General features: G+C 43.9%; 1 protein-coding gene across 1 annotated transcript in view; it reads right to left on the bottom strand.

The window, feature by feature from the left end:
• Nucleotides 1–10,275, bottom strand: part of rftn1b (raftlin, lipid raft linker 1b) — a 94,233-nt gene extending 83,958 nt beyond the window's left edge. Inside the window, exon 1 of the mRNA XM_079276022.1 lies at nt 10,088–10,275. The gene's annotated coding sequence lies outside the window, so the exon portion shown is untranslated. The remainder of the gene's footprint in view (nt 1–10,087) is intronic.
• Nucleotides 10,276–15,691: the final 5,416 nt, after the last annotated feature.

The following is a 15,691-nucleotide window of genomic DNA, read 5'->3' as shown; positions in this document are numbered from 1 at the left end:
CCCCTAAAAGCGCTTCAGTCCCCCTTAAATTGTCACTCAGGACTGCGCTGCACTGCGCTGCACTGTGCTGCAGTTCACCACGCAGCTTCACAAATGGCTCTGCCATCAAAGAAAACAGGGTAAGAAAAAAATATATAAATATTTTTCCACCGTTGCCTACAGTTACTTGTAAATAGCTTTTATATCCCCCCCCCCCCCCCCCCCCTACCCTGGAGAGAGAAGGAACAACAAGAGGGAAGGCGAGGCTCTGTCATGCAGTCTACAAGAGCCGGAGAAGAGGTACTCAGAACAATAGGATATGGGGGGGGGGGGGGGGGGGGGGCGGCTTTGAGGGAGGGCTGGTAGGAGAACGAAGTGGATGAGGAAATGCTGGTATTTGATTAGCGCCTTGAGACCGGGGAAGGAGGAGATGTGAGGCGAAGGCGAACTCAAGTATTTTTAGAGCCGAACTGACATGTGAGATGTGAGATGTTTATCATTTTTTGAGTCACAGTTTCTTGCCTCCAACCTCTCCTCTGAGGTGTGAGCTCCGGGCGGTTGCCCCTCAGCCCCTCAGCTCCTCTACACCCTGTGTTTTCTTTTTTTGGGGGGGGGAGATTGGCAGGCGGTGAGTCAGGGATGCTTGACAGGGCAGACAGACTCTGGGTAGCTCAAAAAATAACAGGAAGAGGGCCATTGATTTCCCTTTTTGCTGAATTGGCAACGATCCTCTTGCCATTTTGTTCTTTCTTTTATCTCTCGCTAATGGCATTTCGACGTTTTATTTGATAAGAGGTTTTATTCCATAGGATTCTCTCTTTGTGAGTCGGGATTGACGTTCAGATGCTTTGTTGTAGCTGAGATGCACTTAGCTTTGGCCCATACAACCAAAACATCCCGCAGCACTTTGTATTGTGTTGAAGCCGAAGGGTAACATCAGGGAGGGGATTGTCTTTCACTGCCATGTTTTCTATCTGTCAGTCAAAAACAATTTGTCAGTTCGAGGTTTGCTTTGTCTTCCGTGCTGGCATTGATCATCTGGGTCACCTGTTGCTTCTCTGGGGGATTTAGCACGTTATTCAAGCTGAAATAAACGATTTTGACCATTTTGGGGCAATCAACATATTATCACCTGATAAAGTTGTTGTTGCGAAAATCCGGATAGAGCGACGTTAGCAATTATTCAGAGCTGTTTCCTGGCCATCTAACAACATTAAGTCTGATATTCACTCTCCTTTTAGCTCCGTTTTGGTCTCCATTGACTCCTGAGGGAAATGCTAGACTCTTTAGATGCTTAATGCTCTACTATGTTTGCTTTGTGCTAGGCAGGTAGCGTACTGCAGCTTTATCTCAGCTTTTGGAACCAGGTCCTATGATGCTGCTGAAAGCCACAAACATACAAATTGTAACGGACTGTTTTTACTCTGAAGGAAAATATCTGTGTCTAACCCCTAAAGCTAGTCGCTGATCTTGTTCTGTCTCCGGTTTGGTGCTCAGTCGCTAGCATACAGGTAGCATCATTTTAACTCCTCAAGGGCCATCCACACCAATGACGATGACTTTAACTTAACTATAAATATATTGTTACAACAATTGATGGAAAAGAAACAATGTTTATAAAGTCGCTGCTAAGAAGAAGAATATTTGGGAAGCAATCAGGCTCCCATTAACATCATTATTAGGGGGACGATTATGAATAGCTAACGTTAGCTGGTAGGCTAACTAGCATTAGCTCATATGACAACTGTCTCGTCGCCTCTTTATTATCAATAATCAATGAATAATCCGGGCTGGATCGGACACAGCTCGGCACCGCTGTGTACAGAACGTTATCGTTCATCAGTGTGGATGCTCTCATCATTATGTAGTTATTGTTCTTGGTGTGGGCGGCCGTTTATCACCAAAATAATGAGCTAAAAGAGGCTAAAAAGCACTGTAGTGCTGCAGACTTGGGTGATACTTTACTGTTACTATAAGTAATAGCGTTCACATAATGTAGTCATTTGATCTGAAACACTTGTATTGTACATTATAATGAGGAATTGGAACTTTATAGTTGGGATTTTGACATTAATGCAGGAGATGATGGTACATGGCCACCTGATTTCTGCTCTTACAGACTTCACAGCACCAGCCACAAGAAGGAACTGCCCTGAGTGATTTTAATGCTGTCTGACGGAGATCTCCCCCGTATTACAAGAGCACGTTACAAGGCTTTGATAGCAACATTGCTCAGATCAAACCCAGCAGCATGGGAAGCTTCAGAGTGGATTATTGGAGGAGGACATGAATTAGGACACTGTGTTCTTGTGTTCTTCTCCATGTAGTCTCCCTTTTAAGCCCGCTCTCTTCCTCCCTCTCTTCCTCTCTCGCGCTTTATCTCCCTCGCCCCTCTTTGCCTTTTTTTCTGACTTTTGATCTTTTTAAGCTGACAAGTGAAGTGGAGCGCTAGCAAGGCTGCGTTGGGCGGTGGGTACTGCTGTTTCAGTATCATTTGTAGTTTATTGCGAGGAGAAGAGTCGAGGGCTCTCCAAGGCGGAGTGGTTAGAGGGACCATCGCGTAAAAACAAGAGGACAAGACTGACCCCGCAGGAACAAAACAACCGCAGTGGTTGTTGGTTGAAATGATTCGAAGTGTGTTTTCCTGACAAGCAACCTCCGGAGAGAAATGACAGAATATTGGTCATCTTTTGAAATGGCATGCTAGAGGTCAATAACAAAGGCTGAAGTAACTCGGCACAGTGCTGCAAAAAAAGGGAAGGGGTCCGGGGTTTCATGGGTGTGTTCGTCTTCTGCGTTTACAGCAAGGAGGAAGTGGTCCGATCAGATGGTCATGTACTGAGAGTAATGGTGGCTGCTCACACACAACACACAATTCTATGACTTGGGCTTATTATTGACAAGTTATCCAAATTATATTATCAATAATAATAATTATATATATATATATATATACATTACATAGTAGGTGGAAAATGTGAAATCAGATTCCAGACCACCAAAAAATCATCTGGTTTCTTCTTTGTGAAGAATTTAAATAATGTTAATAACTTAATAATAGGTATTATCATGTAAATGATGTCCACTAACACGCAGTAAGCCAGCTGCAAAATGAGGCTTAGAGGAGACAATTTTGTGCTAAATGTATGCATATGAACTAATTTACATATGTGCAAATAGCACAAGAGCACCAAGATGCTATATGCTTGCTTAGCGGCTGCAAAACCTTATGAGCTCACGAAAAAGTAGCGGGGAAAAGCCCTGCACTGATGTGCTGATGTGCGTGGGAGTTACCGTGGTTCGTCATCAGCAGATGGATGTAACAGTCGTGAATTTGTGCTAAAATCACACATCTACTGTGATAAAATCTGCTCTGCTTTGATTGATTGACAGCTTTCACACCAGCTTAAACTAAACTGGGAGACACCAGATTTTGATCGAACTCAGCCAAAGAGGTTATGTTTCAGAGCACCAGTTGCCTAAATGTCATCGGTTCCCAAACTGGGGGGCGCTCCCCTACTGGAGTTTTAAAAAGTATAAATGATGCATGATTCTGCAGTATCCTAGGGGGGCTTGACACTATCCTATCTGCTAAGGGGGGGCCCTGCAGAAAAGGTTTGGAAACCACTGCTGGAAGGGAATGCCCATACGAGTTGTTTTTCTGGAAAGAGCACTTAGAGCAACCTATTTTGACAGAAGGTCACAGGACACACAGCCGATATGTCCAGTAGTCTGATGTCCGGTCAAAATATCCCTCTGAGCCTCAATCTCTGCTGCTTCGGGTGACAGCGTCTGCTGAAAATGTTAACACGCTCCCTTTGGAAATCCCCCACTCTTCCCTTTTCTTCCTTCCTTTAGTCCTTACCACCTTGAATCCTCACCTAAGTGGGACAGAGAGGATGGAAAAAAGAGGGATGCGAGAGAGAGAGAGAGAGAGAGAGAGAGAGAGAGAAAAACAATGCTGAGGCAGGATGTTAATGCTGTAACCTTTAGTTATTACAGTCCTTTTAAGAGAGGGACCTGCAGTGTGTCGTTAAATATGCTGTGCATGCCATTTACAAGACACTTTTGTTCAAACTGTTATAATCCACTAAAAAGCCACAGTACGGTTTGATTACAATATTGCCTGCCTGTGCGCTTGAGATGTGGCTAAATACACAGTGAGCTGTTTAGCTGTGTTTTTACCTGCTCATACTTCTAGTGAGCATCAGACATGAAAAGCTAACCTAGCTAGCAACAAACATTCGCTAAATGCATTTAGCAACATTTTGGCACATTTTAGTATAAATATGACTTTTCTGACCATAACAAGCATACAAACAGACAGAGAAGAAGTGGGTTTTGCCGCATGAGTGTCTTGAAAAGCTTCTATAGACGCTTTTACACTTATTTTCACCATGAAACTGAGTCTCTGTTGGAATCCATGTGTCGTATTGTAGCTAATCTCAGCGATTATGTTGCTTAGCTTTGCCAGCTTTATCACTTTACTTGCCAAAAGAAACTGTTAAAAAAACTTTCAATATTTTTTTTAGCCTAGAAAGTTATATGATTCCCTATATGTGGTCAGTTTATCCAAATAACACAGATTTGGAAATTTACGCCGATGTTTTTGGAGCTGTGAGGAGCTGCTGGCTATTTTCAAATGTTGTCCTCCCAGTCACTGATGGTTGTCATAAATCCATCCATTCACCAACAGTAGTGTAGCTGCTGAATATTCCCAAATATCGACATTGTTTAAAAATGGGCGGGGCAGCATACGGTGAATAGAGACACCCTGGGCACGAGGTCACACTTGATGGGGTTCACTCAAAAATGACTCATTTCTGTTTTGTATCAAGAATAATTAATCACTATAGTATCATGCAAATGTAATTACATATCCATTATGCCATGATCCAGAGGAGAGGAGGCAGTTGCTTTTTGGAGCATTAAGAAGGAAAGGTGGGGAACACGCTCTCAGATTTGCACACTGCTCAAAAATTCAAATCCTCATCAAGCTTTGGGTATTGTGAGTGAATGCATTATAATATATTAAATATTTCTACTTTGAAGATCCCAAGGAAAAGATTAAATTAGGTATTTTGGGGCCGACGTCTCCACATTTAAACCATTACGCACCCCCCCCCCCCCCCCCCCCCCCCCACAACAAGGAGGCCATGGGTGCCAAAGGTGGAATTGCTTTTTTCAACTCGCTGAACTTGTTGTATTTGCTTTGAATGCCCAAGGACGATGCATTACGGCAACGCATGCGGGAGAAGGGAAAAAAAAGAAGGGAAGATGAGGTTGTGATGAGTGAGATGGAGAGAACGGGCGAGTAAACAATAGTGTCTGTCTGAGATTTCGAGGCTCCGGGTGGCTCCGCGGTTCTCTATGGCCTCGACCAACCTCGTCTCCGTACAGTCTCAAGGCCCGGTTGCAGTCCATCCACACACACACACACACACACACACACACACACACACACACACACAAATACACTCATACACACATGCATCGAGAGAGCTATTGCCATGGGAACCAACCCCTCTAGGACTATTGCCTCCTCAGGAGAATAATAGGCACCAATCTTTCTCAACCTCTCTCTTCCATTGTCAGTTTCTCTCTTTTTTTTCCCGCTGTAAGCCCAAACCCCTCCTCATATCCAGGACCGGCTCCCTCTTTCCCCTCCTCCTTCCTCCCTTTCTCCCTTTCTCCCCCACTCCTCCATGTGCAGGAGCAAACACTGGCATCCTCCTGTTCCCCTCCTCTCCTCTCTGCATGTCTTTGACAGTCATGAGTTAGATTTTGTTATGCATAATCGATCCACGCTGGGATTTGTACAGTTCTCACAAGTGAAAAGCAAAACATCATCTCGACTCAAGCCGCACAAACACCGCGTTGGATGTTTTCAAGCTGCAGCCAAAGAAACACGGTGACAGAGGGATTGTTTGTCATTTCAGGAAAGCAGGAGAAAAAGAGAGAGAGAGAGACTTGGTTAAAAATAGAAAATTCTCCGGTTGCCCTCTTTGTATTTTTCCTCTGAAACACCGAGTTTGAAGAGATTCTCTCTGAGTGACTCATTGCTTTCTGTGAACTTGCTCCAGGCAGGTCATTTTTTATTAAAGCCAGCCGAAGCCAAGTTCTTAGGTTTTCAGACAGCCTATCGATATGTCCGTGTTCAACATTAGCCGATCAATACTGCTGCAATTTCCTTGACCACCCATTACAACAAGAGTCCATTTGCCTTATAGAAATATCCAGGGGGGGGGATGGGTTTTTTTTTTTTTTTTTCCCCTCTTTGTCTCGGCTACGAGGCTAAGCTACTACACGACCGGCTGAATATTGGCTCTTTTGTCTTCCGTCTTGCCTGGAGGATTCATCCTAGGATGCCGTCTCAGGTCTAGGGCAATGCCAGAGGCTTGAATAACTTTAGTATCTTCAAAAGCACACGATCACTGTCACCCAACAGGGGAGCGAGGGGAAATAATCTTTGCCCGAGATCTTGTAACTGCACATTTCAGGAGGAAAGAAATGTGCGACTTGCAGCGGAGGCTGCAATCAAGATGACACCCTGTCATGACAACTGCAAAACTCACACCTTATCTAGCAGTGTGCCAGTCAGCCATGTTTACTTCCTACGGTTTATATTACTGCAAAATTGGAACATATTACACCAAACGTCTCTAAAATACAGATAACTCTGCCAAACAAATACTTATATGTTGTCATTATCAAATTTTTGTACACACTTTTTATTTTGCAGGAGTAAAAGTCACCTTCCGGCAACTTATATTTTGAGGAATTAAATCCTCCGCGTGTTTGTATTTCATCATGTCCCGAATGTGAAGCTTGTTTGAGTCCCTGGCAACAGACGGAGCGTGAAGAGACGGAGACAGAGAGTAGAATTTAGATGGTTTAAAAATAACTCCCTTTCAATTAGATGTACCCTCAATTTTTACCAGAGTATAAAATGTTCTCATATTTTGTTGAGTCTGTCTGTGGGTGTTTGTCTATACTTACGGAGTGGAGAGGAGTACACATTTTAGCCAAGGTTTGCCAATTACCTTAATCTAATTTCACACCTCACAGGGGGATTCACTGTGCCCGGATCAGATACCAAACGTAAGTTGATTAAAATACATGTTTGCTGAAAGACTGCAGAGAAAGAAAATCAACATTGGCTCAGAAAACACATGAGCTGATGGTGGAAGGAAATGATTCATAAAATAAACGAGTATAACTCTTAATCACGACTGCGACTGTTGTAAACATGTTTGGACTGATTTTAAAGGGTCGCTCCACCAAAACTACACTAACAATATCTTCTCACATACTTTCTGAAGATTTGTACATTAGCAGGAATATAGCACACAATGGACGTTTATTTGTTGTGTTTATTTAAATGTGGAAAGGCCAATACAAATATTTCATCACTAAAATCAATGAATAATTGCGATAAATGATTGCGATCACAATATTGATCAAAATAATAACGTTGGCCATACCAAACAGTGGTGTGAAGTGGTTATTTAACAGTCAGGAAAGACTGGAGATGCCATCGAGTTGCATCCTGGGAAGTGTAGGATCCGGTGGTTTTGGAGCTTGAACCATGGAGACTAACAGTCAGGATATTTGGCCTTCAGCTCTGTCTCTTGCAGGTCCCCCAACTTAATGGCGGTGCAGCATTAAATCCGTGGAGTGTCCCTTTAAATGCTACCGTGTTATTGATAAAGGGACATGAGTTTCTCACTTTCTAATATGACATCAAGTCTGCAGTTATAAATGTTATTAAAGTCACGAATGAAGAGTCATGACTTTAGCACTTTCTAATAAGCCATCGCCGAACATTAGAAAGTCATTTTCGGTTATAAATGAGTTTTTATTAAAAAGCTTTTACCATAACACATTAAGTCTACAGTTGTAAAGGTTAATGACTTGGTAATAAATGGATTTTTGGTCCTGAAGCCGTGAATGGTCCATGAGAGGGGTCTTCCTGCTGAGCTAAGCTCGCTAAAATGATAAAGAAAGGAAAATTGGTATTGTTATTTATGGCCTTTGGCTATATAACAGCTGTAATACATGGAGTCACATAGGTAATTCATTATAGAGGGTCCCTTATTAGATGGTGAAATTCCATTCACTTCCATTGTGTTGCTTGGCAGCAGAGGTCTCTGATACAGATATCTCAAATGTGAGCAAATCGGATCAAAACTGTCCGGTGAAAGTGGGTTTTTTTTGTAAGGTCACCTCCTCTTCACCCTCTGCTCTGTGTAATGAGTCCCTTGCTCGACGTGACATTGTAGCGAAGCGAAGCCCAAACCACAATCACTTCCACATTTCCAACAGCCGAGCTGAAGAGCAGCCAATGTATGATGCAGCCACATGGGGTGAGAGTGTTTTCCTCTGTGTGTGTGTGTGTGTGTGTTTTAAGTGTGTGTGTGCATGCGTGTGTCTATGTGCTCATGTCATGTGTATGTGCACGCTCACGAGTGGCATGTGTTCTTTGCACCTCATACGTATTCAGCACACTCTTTGATATACACACTCGACATAGAGTTCAGCACAGGGCTGTTTTTCTTCCCCTGCAGGTGTGCGTCCGTGTGTAATGCGTGCAGTTACATTGTGCTTTTGTCGGTGAAAATGTGTTTTTCTTTTTTATTTGTTCATTTTGTACGTCATGCGTTCAACATCTGATGGTGTCTTTTTGTTTTGTATGTTTGGAAGGCTTCACGTGCACGTGTGCGCGTGTGTGTGTGAATTTGTGCAGCCTGTATCATGTTTCAGTGTAGTTGCAGGGCCGCCCACATGCATTTTTTTGGTGATGCCTCTCGATGTGTGTATGCTATCCACGCCTGTGTATGTGTGTGTGTGTCTGTCCGGACTTGTACATGTATCTTTGTGAGGACCAACTTGAATTTTAGCCCTTCAGAGTGAGGATACTTTTGGAAAGTGAGGACATTTTGACCATTCCTCACTTCTTCAAAGGCCTGTTAGAGGGTTCAGCCTTGATTTTAAGGTTCAGGATAGAAAACAGTTTCGGTTAGGCATTTAATTGTGATGGTTAAGATTAAAGTAATGGGAATGCGTTATGTCGATGAGTGTCCTCACAAAGATAGAAGTACAAGGATGTGTGTGTGAGAAACAGACTGAGACAGAGGCAACTCCTGACCCAGCAACACTGTGGAGCTAACGCAGCCCGAAGCTCCACAGCTCACCAGCTGGAACTAATTAACAGTCAGACTGAGCTCTCTCACTCACTTTCTCTCTCTCTCTTACACACACACACACACACACACACACACACACACACACACACACACACACACACACACACTTTTCCCCTCTTCCCCCGGCTTTTCCTCTCTCTCATGCCCTCGTCTTCCTCCTCCCTGACATCCCCCCGCCCTTCCTTCACCTCCTGCCATCGCTCAACTTGTTTTTCCCTTTAAACCTCCTCCTGCACGCACGCTTGGATGAACTCGTGTACCGGAGCACATAGTCGAAGCATGTAAACATCCACTTGTACAGACAGACACGGATATATAGGCACGCATGCTGCACACACACACACACACACACACGAGCACACACACGCGCGCATACATACACACACGGGGAAACCCACACTTTTAACCTTCATCCGTACAGTATAGCTCACACATCCCTCTCACCTCACTAGTGGGAGTGGCGTGATACTGTACGCCATACACATCTTGAAACACGGTCAGGGTCCATGATTTGATCCAGGTAGACATTTTTGACATTCTCAGCGCCGCTCTGTACCATCCATCCTGCATATGACTTCAAAACAACCAGACCTATTGATGTGCACGATGAACGGCCAGAGTGAGTGCGTTGCTTTGCGACCATGTGAGTGTGTGTGTGTGTGTGTGTGTGTGTGTGGTAGCAATGGATTTAGAGCTTGTTGTTGAACACACTTCTCCGAAGCCAAACTTGTGGCTTGCGGCGTCGTCTCTAATGAATCAACCCTCTGTGGTGAAACAATTGCCACCGTGCATTTCAAGTTCACTGAGAGGCTGTATATGTATACGCTCGCACATCTGTTCCTGAAGTTCAAATTCATACACATGTTGAGGAGCTCTCGCACAAGCAGGGAAGCGAAACGTACCTGTTTTTGCGAATCTCGTTGGAAAAAGTTCACTGCTCGGACGCGGAGGCAGCAACCGGGGCAGCAGAGAAACACATTCTACTGGGAAGGAGGGATGGAGGACGGGTTCAGATCCTGTCCGGCAAGCTCACCGAGGAGGCTGCTTGGCTCGGAGGAAACACAATCCTCCGGGTGGGCAACAGAGCAACAGAGCAACAGAGCAACCAGCGCGGCAGATCCAGCGGTTTGCTTCGTCTTCCCCCTCTCCACCTAACGGAGCTCAAACACACTTGTAAGCTCAGTGTGTCTAGGTCATGCTCAAAGTATGCCTGTATGCCGATGTTCTGCAAGCTCAGGGAAACCACATCCTGTCACATATTTACCTCCCTCTGTCTCCCCTTCCCTTTTCAATCTATCTTTCTATACGCTCTCTCTCTCTCTCTGTCTCTTTTCCTGTCTTTCTCTCGCTCCCCCGTGATTGTCTGAAGCAACTGAGCGCTCTGACCCAGCGTCTGTTCTGCACAGCCTCTCTGCCTCTCTGCCTGTCTCTCCGGCAGCCGCACCAGTTCCACTCGGCTGACTGAAGAATCCATCTGAGGAGAGGAGAGGGGGGAGGGAGAGGAAGAGGGAGGTGAGGAGGGGGCTTCGCTGGGAAATACCAGAGTTGGAGAGAGAGGGGGGGGGGGGGGGGGGGGAGGTTTTTGTTTAGGGAGTGAAGGACTAAAAGAAAGATGGACGGGCAGAAATAGAAATCAATAGTTAGTTTGAGAGAGAGCGATGGAGAGAAAGCAGTAGAGTACTGTGCCACATAGTCGATACACATGAAGTGTTTTTGGGAGCTGGCGATAAGTTTGACAAAAAAAAAGGTTAAGGGGTACAGATGTGATGGTGGTTTTGTTGAATAGTGTGTGTGTGTGTGTGTGTGTGTGTGTGTGTGTGTGTGTGTGTGTGTGTGTGTGTGTGTGTGTGTGTGTGTGTGTGTGTGTGTGTGTGTGTGTGTGTGTGTGTGGGTGTGAGGGTGTGAGATCCCGAGTACTTCACTCCTCTATGCATATTTAATACGTCTGGGTCAGGACCCCTTATAGCTCTGTATTCATTATTAAAGCCATTTTGTGTAAAGAACCGCCGCTCTGGTGAAACACAAGACTTCTGTGATTTCCACCGGCACAACAACAACTACTGCTGCTTGAACAACAACAGAGTATCCTTGCTCGAGGCGATCTGCATCTCTGCTGACATCAAGTTTCCGTCGGTGTCCGTCTGCACCATTAACTCTCTGCAATGCTTCAAATCTATTGATGGATACAGTACACGACCGTATACGGTTTGACCCCTGGATGGACGCTTTGTGCCGACTGTGTCGTACAGAATTTGATGACTCTGTTTTGATTGTTGAATATTTCTCACTCTTTCTGTTTTTTAAAAGTAATTCAAAGCAGCTACAATCAATATTCATTCAAATCTGCGGTGCTCCTCAGCTCTACAGAGCGTTTTAGCGTCTTTCAGCTCATTGTTTGGGTTTTGCGGCCTCGCTTCTTTGCTGGTAAATTTATTCTCATACAATGGTTTCTAAAAATATTTTGTTGTTTTTCGCTTTCCTACGAATTTCCTTCACAAACGAGCGGACGGTGTGCCCCACCAGTGCTTAAGCAACAAATCTACTTGGTTAGGTTTATCAGATGGTGGTTTTGGTTGGCCACTCCAACCACCCCATTGGCTTACGATTACATGGATTCAATTCAAATTGATTTTGTGGGTACTTTTCGGAGGTAAACCTACGAACAGTGCATGAGAACAGCCTGTAGTGTTTTGGTTCACTCTTCCGGATCTCACTGAATTGATTTCGGGCCACACCAGGGAGCGCTTTGCAGTGCAAAGAGTCTGACATCCGCACAAGATACATCTCGTCTTGTTAATCTGCACCCTCTGCATCGTCACACATAGACATACTTATTATGTGATACATATTTTCTTTCATTTGTAATAATTTAAAAGCCTTATATCACAATTTTTCTTAGCTTTCAACTATCTAACAAACATGAATGTGGTAAAAATCTAAAAAAGTTGGAATTTGAACAATGGTGCTCATCAAAAATCATCCAATTTACAAGCTGAGAATAAAAGGCGAGACAAAGGTTGACTTGCTTTTTGATGAGTTGCCATAATTACTGGTGAAGAGCTCCACGTTCTGTGATTAGACTTATTCTTACACAATGTGCTCGTGACATTGGGCTCTACTCAAAGTCACTTTTTGCCTCGTGGCGGGATTCACTCGCTCATTTGCCAGGGTTTTCAGGCTGCCTTTTCAAGAAGAGAGATGTTGCAAACGAGAATCTCCAGGCTGCAAATTAATGATGCGTCTCTTTTAAGAGATTTCCTGCCTCTGTTTGCTGTCACATCAGGAGCCCCATTAGACTTTAATCACCCCTCCTGAGCGGAAACTGCCAACATGCATCTAGATCTGGGCAACGTGCGTCCGATTTTGGAAGGGCATACCTCAACATTAGACCACCTTCACATGAAAAAGGTTCAGTGCTAGAAGGGAAAAGGGCCGTTCGGGCAAATCATATCTTTTAAACAACTGTAGCGAGAACTGAGGTTGGAAAGAACAAAAGAGAGGGAATTGTTAATGTTGTGGGGAGATGCTTGACTGGTTTTCAAGCCCTTTAAACGGAGAACAATTAAACAGATGCAAAATGCTGAAGCCGTCCTGGGGCTGAGGCTTGAATGACACTAATGGCTTTAGACAGCAGATAAAATACAGCATGGCAAAAAGTGAAAAGAAAACATGCACACGTAGGAAGATAACATTTACATGATGCCATTTTACTCATCAGTGGTTTTATTGTTTAGTTCCAAATTAGTTGCGTTTAATGTTCTGTAACTTGGTGGAAACTCGACCCTGCTGCTAATAAAACGGACACGAAGCGCACGCTGCTGAATGTCCCGCGGTGGGACAACTGAAACGGGACGAATAGTATGAGAGGAGTTGTAAAGATGGAGAGCCAAGCGTAGTGTTTGTGTGCGAGTGGAACAAAACGCATCCCTAAATGAGGCTCGTCGTTCTGCACACGATGTCTTTCATATGAAAGGTTTCATACATCGTTTCGTCTTTGGTCCTCGGCTGCTTCCACAGCTCCTCCGTGACTAGAGATGTGGCAGTGCCCCCCAGTGTTTAAGGTGGAAAGTGAGTCATTTCAAAATGAGTCAAATGGTGTGAACACGTCTTGTGATTGTGTCTTATTTGAGTCTGTGTTGCACGTTTCTATTAGTACCTGATATTAAAGCAGAATGCCATGTTTCCCCATTTTATAATTGCTCCATATGCTGATATCATTTTTTAGGGGGACCACTACAGGTAAAAAAAAAAATGGGCACTTGGCTAAATCTGGTGCGCTAACTGCAATGTTTATTGATTTATATTTGTCATGCCTGGCTCTTTTGAAAAATCCAACAATTAAATATTCATGATACATTCTTAATTTTGCGAGTGTGCAAATGTCTGTGTAAAAACATGCACTATATGTGTATCAATATATGTACATCTGCTGTGTCTGTATTGCTTTGATAGAACATTATAGTTATGTGACATACGATACGGTACAGTACGACGCGATGCAATACGCTGCGATATGTAATATACTTTATTGTCCCCAGAGGGAAATTCATCACCTGACTCCGGGTGATAACCAGGTCAGTGCCATCGGATATGACACTGACAGTAATTATGCAAAAAGTCAATTATTCATAAGTATATTCTCGAAATGCCTGAAAGTGTATTATTATTATGCTTTTTCAAAGAACCTGTCAGCTGTATGGACTCTTGGGCAGTGTGCATGCATTTATCAGGAGTATTTTTCATTTTTTTCAGAATTAAATACCTGAGTTAAGTAACAGGGGTAAACAGGAACAGATATGCAACAAAGGACTCCAACCTTTCTCGTATAATTTCCACAGAGCCAGGCTGCATTAGGCTGTCAGTGTTCTGCCCGGGTGTCCGCCTGTAGCTGCACTGAGGGCTGTCTGGCACTCTGTTCTATAATCGCTACTATTACTTTTGTTATGATGTGGTGTGTTCATGGACCCGAATGCAGACTCAGACAGCAGAGTTCTATTTCAAAACCACGATCATTTACGTAAAAACAGATCTCATGTTGGTGGTTTCCTGACACAAGCAGGGTAATAGGGCAAGTCCGGTGCGTGATATTGGTCAAGCGACTGCCATCCAGAGCGTTCGCCTGAAGAAGGCATTCCAACTCCTCCAAGGGAATCCCATGAGCGAAGGCCAAGGAGGAGTCCAAAAAACTCTGTTCTGCTCTGGAGTCAATCAGGGCCAAGACCGGTAGAGCACCGGACGGCAGGCATAACTTAGCTGGTAGTGTGAGACGGGACTTGGGCCGGGGAAGTCGGGTGGAGTCGCTCGCCAGTATTCCCACTCTTACCGGCGAGCCCTCTCTTTTGGGCGCACCGGGCAGACAGGGATACGGCTAGCCGGGTCACTGTATTTCGGCTCGCCGGGTCACCGTATTTCGGGGGGTCACCACTTTAAATGGTGGTGTTTTTTTTATTCTCACCTCATGGGAAGAGCTTTTCTTTTTTCCAAGAAAACCAAATCCCAATGTATACAATGCCATTGGTACATAAAGCGCTTCACCCATAACATCAATCATCGCTGTCATTTAACGCTGTTGACAGTGGAGCGCAAACAGACTGTGCTTTACATTTTGTATAGGACTAGTTTACAGTTGATATGGAGCTGGGTGCACACAGACTGCGGTGTGGCTTTGGCGATGACGATATCTGTCGACCCAGACTGCAATACGTTATAGCTCTATCGGATGGATTGCCATACAATTATGTACAGAAATTCATGGTCCCCCCCGAAATCAGTGTTACATCGACCTGATGGATTAGCATAACGTGTTACAATGGAAATTCCTGGTTCCCAGAAGATGAATCCTAATTATCTTGGTGATCCCCTGACTTTTCCTTTAACGCCATAAGCTTCACATTTGTGCTTTTGAGTGAAATATCTCGGCAGCTGTCAGACGGATTGCCATGAAACGTGATACAGACATTCATTACGGTACATTTTGGCAGACGCGTTTGTCGAAACAGCGTTAGAGCTTAGGGCTTCTTTAAACTTGTGTCTGGATATTAAAGTCTCCGATACGAATGAGTGCAGAGCGAAGTGTGTGTGAAGAGAATGTGTTTAGAGTTTTGCTGAAAAATCTAAGTGAGATCTGCAAATTGTGTTTTACCATGTGAAATAGTTTAAGGTATTGACAACAGACTGCACAATTAGCTAAATGAGTTCAGGCAACTGAGAACTTTGTTCAGCCAATGGGTTTTAGTGTTTTAGCAATTGAGAAAAACTGTAATATAGGAAAAAGGGATATTGTTAAAGTCACTACAACCTCATTTTCTGTACAATTCTTTCCTAGAAAGACTGAACTTACAATTTAGAAATTTTCATAACCGTACATCAGGTTTTTGTTTTTCTGTTTAGCACCAGAAAAATGTAATACATTTTAATTAAAACTGCCCCAGTCAGATTTGTTTGTCATATTTTCGAAATAACCTTTACAATTTTAGCAACAAGTCCATTTATTCTTTTGGATTATG

The sequence above is a fragment of the Melanostigma gelatinosum genome (assembly GCF_949748355.1).
Source record: "Melanostigma gelatinosum genome assembly, chromosome: 9".
Lineage (NCBI taxonomy): Eukaryota > Metazoa > Chordata > Actinopteri > Perciformes > Zoarcidae > Melanostigma > Melanostigma gelatinosum.
This window is presented reverse-complemented; position numbering and strand designations above follow the sequence as displayed.